The sequence below is a fragment of the Ambystoma mexicanum genome, chromosome 9, assembly GCF_040938575.1.
Source record: "Ambystoma mexicanum isolate Mex_15411 chromosome 9, UKY_AmexF1_1, whole genome shotgun sequence".
Taxonomy (NCBI): domain Eukaryota; kingdom Metazoa; phylum Chordata; class Amphibia; order Caudata; family Ambystomatidae; genus Ambystoma; species Ambystoma mexicanum.
The window spans coordinates 1,525,704,940-1,525,719,234 of record NC_090931.1 but is presented as its reverse complement, the minus strand read 5'-3'; positions in this window follow the sequence as shown (position 1 = coordinate 1,525,719,234).

The window sequence follows — 14,295 nt, the reverse complement described above, 5'->3', positions numbered from 1 at the left end:
CGTGTATTTCAGGGGTGCGCGGGGAGTACTACACGTGATTTGGCCGTGTGGGTCCTCCCAGGTGTTCCCTCTACAACCTCCACGGCCCCTGCAGGCAGCCCACACCACAGGGGACTACCCTGCATCCCTGCTCATGTCCCGCAGGCAGCCCATCCACCATGGGCATGCCCCCCAGCCAAGCCACATGTCACCCTGCACTACTGATCAACAACGCATGTCTCCCAGCACCCCCACACCCCAGCACTGTGGGACACCTGCCAGCAGGCCCCCACTCATGTCCCCCTGCACCAACCCCACCCCCCAGCATCCAGGGGCACCCTCCACCATGCCCCCACTCATGTCCCCCTGCACCCACACCCCCCAGCATCCAGGGGCACCCTCCACCAGGCCCCCACTCATGTCAAACTCATGTCTCCCAGCACCCCCACCCCCCAGCAGTGCAGGGCACCCTCCACCATGCCCCCACATAGGTCTCCCAGCACCCCCACCCCCCAGCAGTGCAGGGCACCCTCCACCATGCCCCCACACATGTCTCCCAGCACCCCCACCCCCCAGCATCCAGAGGCACCCTCCACCAGGCCCCCACTCATGTCCCCCTGCACCCCCACCCCCAGCAGTCAGGGGCACCCACCACCAGGCCCCCACTCATGTCCAACTCATGTCCCCCTGTACCCCCAACCCCCAGCATCCAGGGGTACCCCCCACCAGGCCCCCACTCATGTCTCCCACCCCCCAGCAGTCAGGGGCACCCTCCATCAGGCCCCCACTCATGTCCGACTCATGTCCCCCTGCACCCCCAACCCCCAGCACTTCAGGGGCACCCCCCACTCATGTCTCCCACCCCCCAGCAGTCAGGGGCACCCTCCACCATGCCCCCACTCATGTCTCCCAGCACCCCCACCCCCCAGCAGTGCAGGGCACCTGCCTGCAGGCCCCCACTCATGTCTCCCAGCACCCCCACCCCCCAGCACTGTGGGGCAGCCTCCACCAGGCCCCCATACATGTCCCCCCAACACCTCATGACGATCCATAATCATGGCCCCCATGCCCACTCAATACACTGCCTACGCCACCCCAGTCCCAACACACCACCAGGTATGACATCCACCCGTCAAAGAAATCACCAGCACATGAAGCATCCCAAATGGCTAGTCTGCACATCAACACATATCCGTCAAACCCACACAATGACAGCATGTGAATGATAGAACACACATTGTGACATGCATGAAACCAAAGAGAGAATACCACACATTGAAGTACAAAATTATAATGTATTAATCAGAAAAGCAAGGCAATGAAATGGAACAGAGGAAAATGCAAATAATAAATGAAATCAAGCATGTCCAATAAATGAAAAAGATGCATGAAATCCAAATGAAAGGCAATCCAAAAGCAAGTCTCCAAAGTGTTAGTGTGCGAAAATAAATCCAATGTTCCAAAATAAGAAAAAACCATTGATCCATGTGAAATTTTTTTTTAAAAAATTCCAAATCCATTGTCAAACTATGTACAAGGTGAACATCCAGGGTCCATGTGCCCAATCCTTTAAATGAAACCTATAAAATAAAATAGTACTTAATGAAGAACTATATACAAGAAGTTGGGGCATTGTCCAAGCCCCCCAAAACAAAACAACCGAAAGGAAACTTAACACTAAAGAACTATTTTCAAGGTCAGCGGGCTACTCCGACAGCTCACTTGTGGATGTTCCGGGCCAGGGCATCATCGAACTCCTGTTTAAAGATGTGAAGGCAGGCGCTCTGTTACCAGTCTTTAGCTTCTCCTCCTAACGCACGTTTTCATGACTTCATCAATCTTCAGGGAGGATGAGTTTCTTTGTTTTTTCAGGCGGGTCTGCATTTCTGTTTCAGGTGTGACAAGTTAATTAGCTCTGAGGATTCTGGTACTTGTATTTTTCGCACTGGATTTTGCTGGCAGGTGACTGGAAACAACTCCCTCCATAGCACAAATCTTCCCCTTGATGCGGGGAGGGGGAAAGCCATGGTTGTGGATCTCCAATGTAAGGCATGATGGCCCAGCTTCACTGCCTTGTGAGCCCGGGACTCCTGGAACAATGTTTAAAGATGTGAAGGCAGGCGCTCTGTTACCAGTCTTTAGCTTCTCCTCCTAACGCACGTTTTCATGACTTCATCAATCTTCAGGGAGGCTGAGTTACTTTGTTTTTTCAAGCAGGTCTGCATTTCTGTTTCAGGTGTGACAAGTTAATTAGCTCTGAGGATTCTGGTACTTGTATTTTTCGCATTTGATTTTGCTGGCAGGTGACTGGAAACAACTCCCTCCATAGCACAAATCTTCCCCTTGATGGGGGGAGGGGGAAAGCCATGGTTGTGGCTCTCCAATGTAAGGCATGATGGCCCTGCTGCACTGCCATTCCCGGGATTTCTGTAACAATGTTTAAAGATGTAAAGGCAGGGCCATCATGCCTTACATTGGAGAGCCACAACCATGGCTTTCCCCCTCCCCCCATCAAGGGGAAGATTTGTGCTATGGAGGGAGTTGTTTCCAGTCACCTGCCAGCAAAATCAAATGCGAAAAATACAAGTACCAGAATCCTCAGAGCTAATTAACTTGTCACACCTGAAACAGAAATGCAGACCTGCTTGAAAAAACAAAGTAACTCAGCCTCCCTGAAGATTGATGAAGTCATGAAAACGTGCGTTAGGAGGAGAAGCTAAAGACTGCTAACAGAGCGCCTGCCTTTACATCTTTAAACATCATCATCGAACTCCTGGTCAATGTCCCGGAGGCGGTCCTCCTCCATGGCCCCGAGGGTCCGCAGGGCCGACGACATGTTCTCCTCCAACTCCCTGCGGATTGCCTCGAGGCACTCGGCCCACCTCAGGGCCCTCCGCATGGAGTTCTCCGCCCTGACCATCGTGAGCCGTGCCTCTTTCGCCCGCTGCCGCTCCGCATCTATGGCGTGGCCCAACCGCTGCCACACGGAAGACACTTCCCGTCCTGGGTCCTCTGGCCCTCCGGCCGATGCCTGCCCCTCCGATGTCGAAGGCCCTGAGCCATCATGGCTCCCACCTCGTTGCTGCTGCTGCTGTGCCTGTGCCCGTGCCATGGCTCCTACTGCCTTGAACATCCTCCACCGGCCGGGGTGCAGTCGTTGATGTGGCCACCCCTGCTGGACGTCCGACTCCCGACTGTGGCAGAGATACCTCCTCCACCAGCCTGGCCACACCATCAGAGGCAGCTCCACAGGGCACCCAGGTGACAAATGGGTGGAAAGATGGCACGGAGGATGACTGGCGCATAGGGTGTTCAGTTGAGGAGGGGGTCGGCACCAGCTCCAGCAAACGGAGGAATCCGGCCTGGGTGACCTGTCCCAGTAGGCCGACGCGGTCAACGAGCCATTCGAGATGACGTGCAGTCTCCTCATGAAAAGACTGCAGGTCACCTCGCATGGCCCGTTGACGCAACGCCACACCAGTCAGGACAGGCTCAACCCGTACCTGGATAGCCACGTCCGCAGGCAGTGGAAGGCCAGTTGTTGTAAACCCATCCCCTGCCTGAAAACAGGTCTGGACGTAGGCATCCCTGCTGGTGCAAGATGATGCAGTGACAGGATCAGGGACAGGATTGCACACAGGCACCTCCACGGTGGCCTGTGCTGCCTCCTGTCCCTGGTCCTGCACTGCACCACTAGCACCAGTGGAATCCCCACCTCCAGACCCCGTCTCTGTCGCTTGCACGGCCTCCTCCTCCACCAAACACCCCACCAACCTGGATGACTTTGTGCCATCTTCCCCCGTTGGGCCCTGTGGGGTCCCAGCTGCCCCTTCTGCTGCCGAGGAGTCCAACTCCGACCTCCGCCTCTTGGACCTCCCCCTGGCAGCTGCGGCCTGGGACGCGGCACCGGACTCCTCACTCCCCGACGAGATGACAACCTGGGAGGGGAGCCGGGCCTTGCGTCTCCGGCTGGCGGTGCAATCCCTGCCGCTGTGCTCCACAGCATCTTCTCCGCCCTCTTCATCAGTTGACGCTGCAGACAGGGAGAAATAAAACACAGGCATCAGGGCACTGTACAATGGACACATACACACATGACAGTTGTACATGAGTGGCATTTGGAAACCTCAGACATGGCATCACATTCGCCAACACACATGTCATTTCAACTCGCACACATGAGCCATACACAGCCATATTGCAACAGGCAGCACCATCCATACACATACAACAGCATGAGCAGGCAAAGGTGAGCCAGACATCACATGCAACACAGGGAGTGCACTACACACGCACACACACCACCACACTTGCATGCATGTGTACGCCTCTGCCAACTGTTGCAGTGTTCAGATTGGCATCCATGTCACATCTGCCAATCAGGCTTCCACATCCGCTGTCACATGCATCCATGTTGCATCACTGTTGCCCCCTTGTCAAATACACATACATGCACATGTACACAGTGCTGATACATGCAGCTGAAACCAACATCCAGGTGTGACATAACGAACATGCCTACTTACATACACATTCATCCAAACATGTGTGCCCAGACATCTGCATTTGGCATGCAAGCCTACACACACAAGCACCATCCATGTCTCACACATGAGAGCCCTCGCATGTGTTAGCCTCACGGCCCTGTACACCCCCCCCATTCTTGGCCCCCTAAATACACATGTGCAACCTGCACACTACTGGCACACCACCACACGCACAGCTTACAATCATGATGCATGTACACTTACCGCTCGACCCCAGACGGGTCTGCCTCTCAAGGACCTGGACGTGGAGCGCTGGGGATATGTGTTCCAGGACCCTCATCTGATCGTCCGACAAGTGGCCCCGGCGCCCCTTACCATCCGCTGCCTTCAAGAGGCGCCGGGCCTTGTTGAGGGTCCTGGACCTGAAGTACTCCCAGCGCTTCTTGACACGATGGAATAGTCGGACTGCCACCCACTCCGCGTTGATGGCAGTCACGATATCCGTCCAGATCCGAGTCCGTCCTTCCTTGTCGGCGCCCACATTTCCGAAGAAGGCATCATACTGCCCCAGGACTTGCTCCACCAGGACACCAACTTCGGTGGCAGTGAAGCTGGTGGCCCTCTGCCTCTCTGGCTGGGGGTTGCCAGTAGTGTCAGATGCCCGACATGAAAACCCCAGAGGCAGGAGTGGGTGGGCAACTGGGTCCTGGGGCTGGTCTGTGGAGCGATGGAATCCCAGTCGGGAGTCTTCGGTTCCAGCAGGGGTGGCCACAGCAACAGCACCCCTGACTGATGTGCAGGCAGCAAATGGCAGGGCACGTGGGCAGTAGGCAATCAGGCAGCAGCAGATGGCAGGTGGGAGCGTGCTCGGGGCTCTGGGGGGCAGTAATTCGGACTTCTGGGCAGGTGCGTGGTCTTCCGTGTGCTTACGCGTGGCCAGCTTGATACGGAGTGATTTGGCACGTGAAAATCAAGCACGTCTGCGTGTGATTCGAGGAAAGGGCCTTAGCGCGTAAGCGCGTCAGCACATGTACGTGAATTCATTGGCCCAAAGGCCCCCAGCGTGTAGGCGCGTCTATGACGTTACGCGCACGTGCGTTTTCCATGGCGCGTAGAAAATTTAAGCATGTCGGAGTGTCATAGCGTGCAATTGGTGGAAACGGCCTCAGCGCGTGTGCGCATCTGTGACATGCGTGCGTGGGCGTTACCCTATGACTGCACGTCAGAGTGTCAGCTCGTGTAATTGGAGGATAGGGCCTTAGCGCGTACACGCGGAAGTGACGCTGGACGTGTGGGCATGTTTAAAAGGTACGTGTAGAACGCCATTTCCATGTACGTGCTTTCCGTGGAGAGCGAGTGGGTGAAATCTGTACTTCTTGTCGGTTCACACGCGATTTACTTCACGGCGTTCCAAGTTCGTACTCCCTGTTACCGCTGACAGCTTTTTCTCTTTTTGTCTTTTTCCTGGGCCTGTTTCCTCAAACAGAGTTCACTTCTCCTGTTGTCCTGTCTCCTCAGACAGCGTACAATTCTTCTTTTGGTGGGGGTGTTGCCAACGCGCGTATTTTTCACGCGATTATTCCTGGCAGACGGTGAGTCGCCCACGTATTTAACATCTGTGCTTGCCCCGTGTGTTGCCTACCCCTTCAGAGGTCAGTCTAGGCTGCGTGTGACACGCATACGTTCATTTTTGTGTTTCTGGGTGCCACAGCGTAGTGCAGGTTTATTTTTCCACGCACGTGGTCTAGGAGGGGTTGTGTGCACATTATCTCCCTTTTTTGGGGTGCCTGTGCGTTGCCTGACCCGTCATCTTCCCCCAGGGGTCACATACAGCCTTGCTAGAGCACTAGGGTACGAATTCCATCTAGTACCCTACCCCTTTGAACCCCAATTGCCCAGGACAATAGTTTACTGCAACTCCCATACGCACAGCAACATCAGTGCCATGGTTGGGAGGCGAGCACGCAGTAAGGGTGGCAAAGGTGGCCGAGCCACAAGAGGTGGCTGTGGTGGATACGGTAGGGGACATGGCCAGGACTTGCAGGGTGCCCCTAGCCCCCCATGTGTGGGTGACCAGTCAGGGACACCCATGCCCCCCCGGTTGAGGGTAACGTGGCTGACACCATCCCTGCTCAGCCCTTGTTGGACCAGCCCATTGTGGCACCAGACCTGGCACAGGGTGATTCCATGGCTGACTTCCAGGTCAGCGGGTCTAGGCCATGTGTGGCGGTGCACGTTGGTGTCACCAGGCCACGTAGATCAGGGGCAGCTATGTCATCTGCTGCCCCGAGTAGGCAGGGTGGGGAGGCTGCAGGGGCAGCTGCGGCTCCATTCACCCCAGCTCTGAGTCTCCCAGCCAGGACAGTGTCGGTCCCAGTCCATCCTTCTGACGTTCCCCCTGACTACATCACACTTCAGCTAATGCCTGCACCAAGTCCCATGGTGAGTGTTCATTCCCACACTCCTAGTCCACAGTCCACCGGGGCTCCTGCCCCTAGTGTCCAGAGCAGCGTAGGACACTCAGGATCCCCACCACCTTCCAAGCGGAAGAGGAAGAGTGCTCGTCCAGTACAGGCTGATGCCCCAGACACGGCTACACAGTCCGGCCCACCAAGGAAGCCTAGCTTCAATCAGGCCGAACTTGATGCACTTGTTGAGTATGTGTCAGCACATGACAGCGAAATGGTGATTACTGCAAGATGCAAGACCACACCTGCACAACGTCAGGCACACTGGCAGACCATTGCGGACCTCATAAGTGCCCTTGGATTCGTGAGGCGCACAGCTAATGATTGCTACAAGCGCTGGAATGACCTGAAGCCCAGGGCAAAGAAAAAGCTGGCCTCAAGTCATGCCGCAACTCTAGTGACTGGAGGTGGGTCTCCAGCAGAGGACATAGAACTCACTCCACATGAGTATGTTGCTGGGACCTACGTCACGGAGGAACAGTTCCAAGGCGTGGGAGACCTGCCATATTACGAGGCATTGTCCGGTGAGTGCACATGCATGTGTGTGTCATCCATGTGCATGGTGTGTGTGTGAGGGCTTCAGATTGAGTGCCAGGTGAGGGTGTGTGTGCCTGAGTGGTTTGGGTCACCCATGTGCTTCATCCAATACATTCTGCGCACCAGGATTTGGGTATTGCAGTATCCCTTCTGGCAACAGTAGACATTCAGCCCAACCTCACGCCAGTTGCCCTTGAAGTGTCATCTTGCCACAACATAGTTGCGTATTATTCTGTGTTCATTCAGGCTGATTGTCTGCATTCCACCACTTTCACTAGGTATTTCTCAGTTCTATTGTCACATGTGTGACATGGCTATGGTACATGCCATCTGTGTGATGGCATGTGTCATGTATGTGTATTGGACATGCCAATCACAGGCCAATGTGTGATGGCACTGCTAGCCAGCATGCAACAAATGTGTTGGTCTTCCATCTTGGTGTCATCAATGTGTGCCATATGCCTCCCCTTCATACGCAGTGACGGTGCATGCATGGGAGGGTTATAGTCATGTGGGACATTTGTCAATGAAGTACTGTTTCTGTTGCTTCTCAGCCCTAATTGTGTGCCAAGGTGCTAATGCCTGTTCCCATTTCTTTTCTTTCATGTCTTTGCAGGGGATGACGCACTTGATACTGCTGGGGTTGTGGAGATGGTGCAGACCCAGGAGGGGTCTCAGGCCCGACCGGGCACCAGTGAGGGACGTGGTGTGGTGGTGGGTGAGAACCCACACTTGCTGCAGACCATCATCTCAAGGGGTGTCTCTGGGTGCACCTCCCCCGAGCTCTATTCAGGTGTCGATTCGGATGATGAGACCTATGTGCGGTCGCAGGTAAGTGTTTCTAGGAGGGATTCTGTACTGTCCAACCCACCTGCACCAGGGGTAGAACCCTCAATGGGGATGTCAGTGTTGGTAGGTCCGCCTTTGGTGGTTACGGATGCAGGGTCACACTCCGCAACATCTGATCCTGTTCCTGGGGCAGAAGATCAGAGGGGGAATGCAGTCGTGCAGCCTCAGGCAGTGCCGGCACAGCAAGGCGCAGTTCGCCTTGCCCCAGACAGGTGTGGTGCCCGCCGATGCGGTGGTCGTACGCCACCTGGCAATACCGCATGGGAGCAATCCATATATGGTATGGCAAACCAACGGGCAGCATCATCTGAGATGGTGGCTCAGGCCATGGATAGGGTGGCCACTTCCATTGTCCCCCAAGAAAGGCTGATTGAACAACTACAGCAGGCAACAGACTCCATTTGCCAGTCACACAGGGAGGACATGTTGGCGTCCAACAGGGACAGGCGGGCGGTTCTGGAGACTCTGCGGGAAGCCATTTCTATTGAGTCCCAGGGCCACAGAGAAGGCCTGAGGGTGGAACTCCGTAAGCTCAGGGTAACTCTTGTTGAGCTTGAGGCTTCAACTAACACAAGGACAGAACAGCAGCTGGAGCGGCTCACACATACACTCTCAGCTGAGATGCAGTCTACTAGGGAGGAGGTCCGGGCATCCCGTGAGTTGTTGCCTGGGGACCTCTGCACGATTATCCTCCAGAACCAGACCTTCCACACCTGCATGCTTGCTGCCATGGAGGACCAGACTAGGGCTTTGCGTGCGCTGTCTCCCATAGTGCCACCACCTCCTGATGCAGCTGCAGAGAGTGAGGAGAGCAACAGCAGCGATCGGGTAGCCGTGCAGGCCATGAGCCCATGGAGGTGTTTTTTTTTCGCAAGATCCACACAGGTGGGTTTTGGTGTGCACCCTGTCCTCGGACCTCCTGGGTGGCCTCCCCCACCCCCCCTGGCCCATTCATGGCCATTTTTGATTTTTGTTTTTTTATTTTTGAATTTTGAATTTTGATTTTTGATTTTTTTGGACAGTGTGTTGCCTTGTGTGGCTCCCGTGGGCATACGCTGTATTGTGGCTGGTGTTAGGCGGAAACCTGTGCAGTTCCCTCTGGGACCACTGCAAAAGATTTAGGACTACAGGCGTTGGCGGTGAACCCACTTGGTAGCAGCCTGCACCAAACAGATTCACTTGGTAGCTGTGGCTGAGCAGTCAGACTTCTCTCAAGAAAAGTTGGTCAGTATGTGGAGTATACAAAATAGGGCAATTCTTCACAGCAAGACAAGAAAACACGCAACAAGGCTTAGTGTAAAGATATTAAGGTATTTATTTATAACAAAACATCTATGAAAAACACTATGGCACTATCACGGCAAACAAATCAAACACCACCAGCTGCGTACGGGCTGCCTCACCCCGTGCCCTTTCCCCCTCCCATGCGCAGCGGGCGTGCATGTGGTTGGGGATGTGGGGGCACCACCATGTCCACAGCCAGGCCCCGGCGTGTTGCAACATTGTGCAGGACACATGCTGCCACTATGATCCTGCACACTACTGGGGGAGCGTATAACAGCTGCCCGCCAGAATGGTCAAGGGAGCGAAAGCGTGTCTTGAGCACTCCGAATGTGCACTCCACTATGCCCCGTGTTGCAATATGGGCTGTGTTGTATCTTACCTCGGGAGGCGTGATGGGGTTCCGAATTGGCATCATCATGTGTGTGCTCAGAGGGTAGGCACTCTCCCCTGGGGAGGTGGTGATGGGGATCATTAGTGGGGTATTGGCATTACTCTGTATCTGTCATGCATGCGTGTGCTGTGGCATTTTTACTCACCAAGCAGCCATGCATCGCCATGCCGCCCAGCTTCCATGTACCGGTTAAGGGTTGGCATCCTGTAAATGAAGCTGTCGTGGGTGGACCCTGGATAGTTGGCATATACTGAGGTGATGATTCCCTTGGCATCACATACTACCTGGACGTTGATGGAATGCCAGTGCTTGCGGTTTCTATAGATGTGCTCAGATGCCCTGGGGGGACGTAGAGCCACATGGGTGCAATCAATGGCACCAAGCACTTTGGGGAATTGTGCCACCCTGTAGAAATCCTGGCTGACAGCCTGCCTTTCTGCAGGTGTTCTGGGCAGGTATATGTGCCTGCGGACTGATGGGCGTGCAGTGATGATGGCCAACGCCTGGTGTAGGAACCGTGACTGCGTGGCCTGTGACACCCCCCCACTATGGCACTTGTCCGCTGAAATGATCTGGTAGCCAAGAAGTGCAGTACATTGAGGACCTTCTCCAGGGGGCTGAGTGCTTGGGAGCACAGGGTGGGTGATGTGAGGTCATCCTCCCACTCACTGACCAGGTCGAGTATTATGTGTGGTGGAAACCTGTACCTCCCATACACCTGGTCATCAGGCATACCAAATAGGCTGGTTCTGGGTGTGAAGATTCTGGCCCTGACTATCCTTCTCCTCCTGCAGTATCCCACGGCCACTGCTGCTAGGAACGGTATATTCATCCTGGCGTCTGAGCTTGTTTGTTGTTTGCGCACTCTTTTATATTGCGCGGGACATGCGCCTGCTTCATGCTGGCGTACGTGTTTCCGGATTGGACCTTTTTTTTGGCGCGTTGTAGGCGACAGTTTAAATCGTCCCGCCCACCCCAGCAATACACGTACCCCACTCTCACAGGCCCAGTCGCGTGTGGAACTTCACATGCACACCGAAATACACGTACCCTGCTGATATCGCGTGTGGAAGTTCACGCTGACCCATAATACACTTCCCTGATGAAATCGCGTGTAAGACTACCCGCGCACCCCTGAAATACACGTACCCAGGCAAATCGCACTGCTGGGGGGGTGAGGGGGTGGGAGACATGAGTGGGGGCCTGGTGGACGGTGCCCCTGGATGCTGGGGGGTGGGTGTGCTGGGAGACAGGAGTGGGGGCCTGGTGGAGGGTGCCCTACAGTGCTGGGGGGTGGGGTGCAGGGAGACAGGAGTGGGAGCCTGGTGAAGGGTGCCCCTGGATGCAGGGGGGTGGGGGTGCAGGGAGACAGGAGTGGGGGCCTGGTGGAGGGTGCCCCTGGATGCTGGGGGGTGTGGGTGCTGGGAGACAGGAGTGGGGGCCTGGTGGAGGGTGCCCCTGGATGCAGGGGGTGGGGGTGCAGGGAGACAGGAGTGGGGGCCTGGTGGAGGGTGCCCCTGGATGCTGGGGGGTGTGGGTGCTGGGAGACAGGAGTGGGGGCCTGGTGGAGGGTGCCCTACAGTGCTGGGGGTGGGGGTGCTGGGAGACATGTGTGGGGGCCTGGTGGAGGGTGCCCTGCACTGCTGGGGGGTGGGGGTGCAGGGAGACAGGAGTGGGGGCCTGGTGGAGGGTGCCCCTGGATGAAGGGGGGTGGGGGTGCAGGGAGACAGGAGTGGGGGCCTGGTGGAGGGTGCCCCTGGATGCTGGGGGGTGTGGGTGCTGGGAGACAGCAGTGGGGGCCTGGTGGAGGGTGCCCCTGGATGCTGGGGGGTGTGGGTGCTGGGAGACAGCAGTGGGGGCCTGGTGGAGGGTGACCTACAGTGCTGGGGTGTGGGGGTGCAGGGAGACAGGAGTGGGGGCCTGGTGGAGGGTGCCCCTGGATGCTGAGGGGTGGGGGTGCTGGGAGACATGAGTGGGGGCCTGGTGGAGGGTGCCCCTGGATGCTGGGGGGTGTGGGTGCAGGGAGACAGGAGTGGGGGCCTGGTGGAGGGTGCCCCTGGATGCAGGGGGGTGGGGGCACAGGGAGACAGGAGTGGGGGCCTGGTGGAGGGTGCCCCTGGATGCAGGGGGGTGGGGGTGCAGGGAGACATGAGTGGGGGCCTGGTGGAGGGTGCCACTGGATGCAGGGGTGTGGGGGTGCAGGGAGACAGGAGTGGGGACCTGGTGGAGGGTGCCCTACAGTGCTGGGGGGTGGGGGTGCAGGGAGACAGGAGTGGGGGCCTGGTGGAGGGTGCCCCTGGATGCAGGGGGGTGGGGGTGCAGGGAGACAGGAGTGGGGGCCTGGTGGAGGGTGCCCCTGGATGCTGGGGGGTGGGGGTGCTGGGAGACATGCGTTGGTAGGCAGTAGTCCAAGGTGACATGTGGGTTGGCTGGGGGGCATGGCCATGGTGGATGGGCTGCCTGCGGGACATGTGCAGGGGTGCAGGATAGTCCCCTGTGGTGTGGGCCGCTTGCAGGGGCCATGGAGGGTGAAGAGGGAACAGCTGGGAGGACCCACATGGCCAATTCACGTGTGGGACTCCCCGGCACCCCCGAAATACACGTAGGCTGCTGGATTCGCATGTGGAATTTCCCGCGCAACCGGAGTACACGTACCCTGCTGAAATTGCGCGTGGAACTTCACGCGCACACCGAAATACACGTACCCTGCAAATTCGCGTGTGAAACTTCCCGCACACCCCGAAATACACGTACCCAGGGGAATCGCGTGTGGAACTTCCCGCGAACCCCGTAATACACGTACCCTGCTGATATCGCGTGTGGAAGTTTACGCGGACCCATATTACACATACCCTGATGAAATCGCATGTAAGACTACCCGTGAACCCATGAAATACACGTACCCAGGCAAATCGCACTGCTGGGGGGTGGGAGGGTGGGAGACATGAGTGGGGGCCTGGTGGAGGGTGCCCCACAGTGCTGGGGGTGGGGTTGCAGGGAGACAGGAGTGGGGGCCTGGTGGAGGGTGCCCTACAGTGCTGGGGGTTGGGGGTGCAGGGGGACATGAGTTGGACATTAGTGGGGGCCTGGTGGAGGGTGCCCCTGACTGCTGGTGGGTGGGGGCGCAGGGGGACATGAGTGGGGGCATGGTGGACGGTGCCCCTGGATGCTGGGGGGTGGGGGTGCTGGGAGACATGTGTGGGGGCATGGTGGAGGGTGCCCTGCACTGCTGGGGGGTGGGGGTGCTGGGAGACATGTGTGGGGGCATGGTGGAGGGTGCCCTGCACTGGTCGGGGGTGGCGGTGCTGGGAGACATGTGTGGGGGCCTGGTGGAGGGTGCCCCTGGGTGCTGGGGGTGCTGGGAGACATGTGTGGGGGCCTGGTGGAAGGTGCCCTGCACTGCTGGGGGGTAGGGGTGCTGGGAGACATGAGTGGGGGCCTGGTGGAGGGTGCCCCTGGATGCAGGGGGGTGGGGGTGCAGGGAGACATGAGTGGGGGCCTGGTGGAGGGTGCCCCTGGATGCTGGGGGGTGGGGGTGCTGGGAGACATGTGTGGGGGCCTGGTGGAGGGTGCCCATCACTGCTGGGGGGTGGGGGTGCTGGGAGACATGAGTGGGGGCCTGGTGGGGGTGCAGGGAGACAGGAGTGGGGGCCTGGTGGAGGGTGCCCTACAGTGCTGGGGGTGGGGGTGCAGGGGGACATGAGTTGGACATGAGTGGGGGCCTGGTGGAGGGTGCCCCTGGATGCAGGGGGGTGGGTGGTGCAGGGAGACATGAGTGGGGGCCTGGTGGAGGGTGCCCCTGGATGCTGGGGGGTGGGGGTGCAGGTGGGCATGAGTGGGTGCCTGGTGGAGGGTGCCCCTGGATGCTGGGGGGTGGGGGTGCTAGGAGACATGCGTTGGTGGGCAGTAGTGCAAGGTGACATGTGGGTTGGCTGGGGGACATGGCCATGGTGGATGGGCTGCCTGCGGGACATATGCAGGGGTGCAGGGTAGTCCCCTGTGGTGTGGGCCGCCTGCAGGGGCCGTGGAGGGTGTAGAGGGAACAGCTGGGAGGACCCACACGTGTGGGACTTCCCGGCACCCCTGAAATACACATAGGCTGCTGGATTCGCGTGTGGAATTTCCCGCGCACCCCGAGTACACGTACCCTGCTGAAATTGCGTGTGGAACTTCACGCGCACACCGAAATACACGTGCCCTGCAAATTCGCGTGTGAAACTTCCCACACACCCCGGAATACACGTGCCCAGGCAATCGCGTGTGGAACTTCCTGCGAACCCCGTAATACACACACACGCTA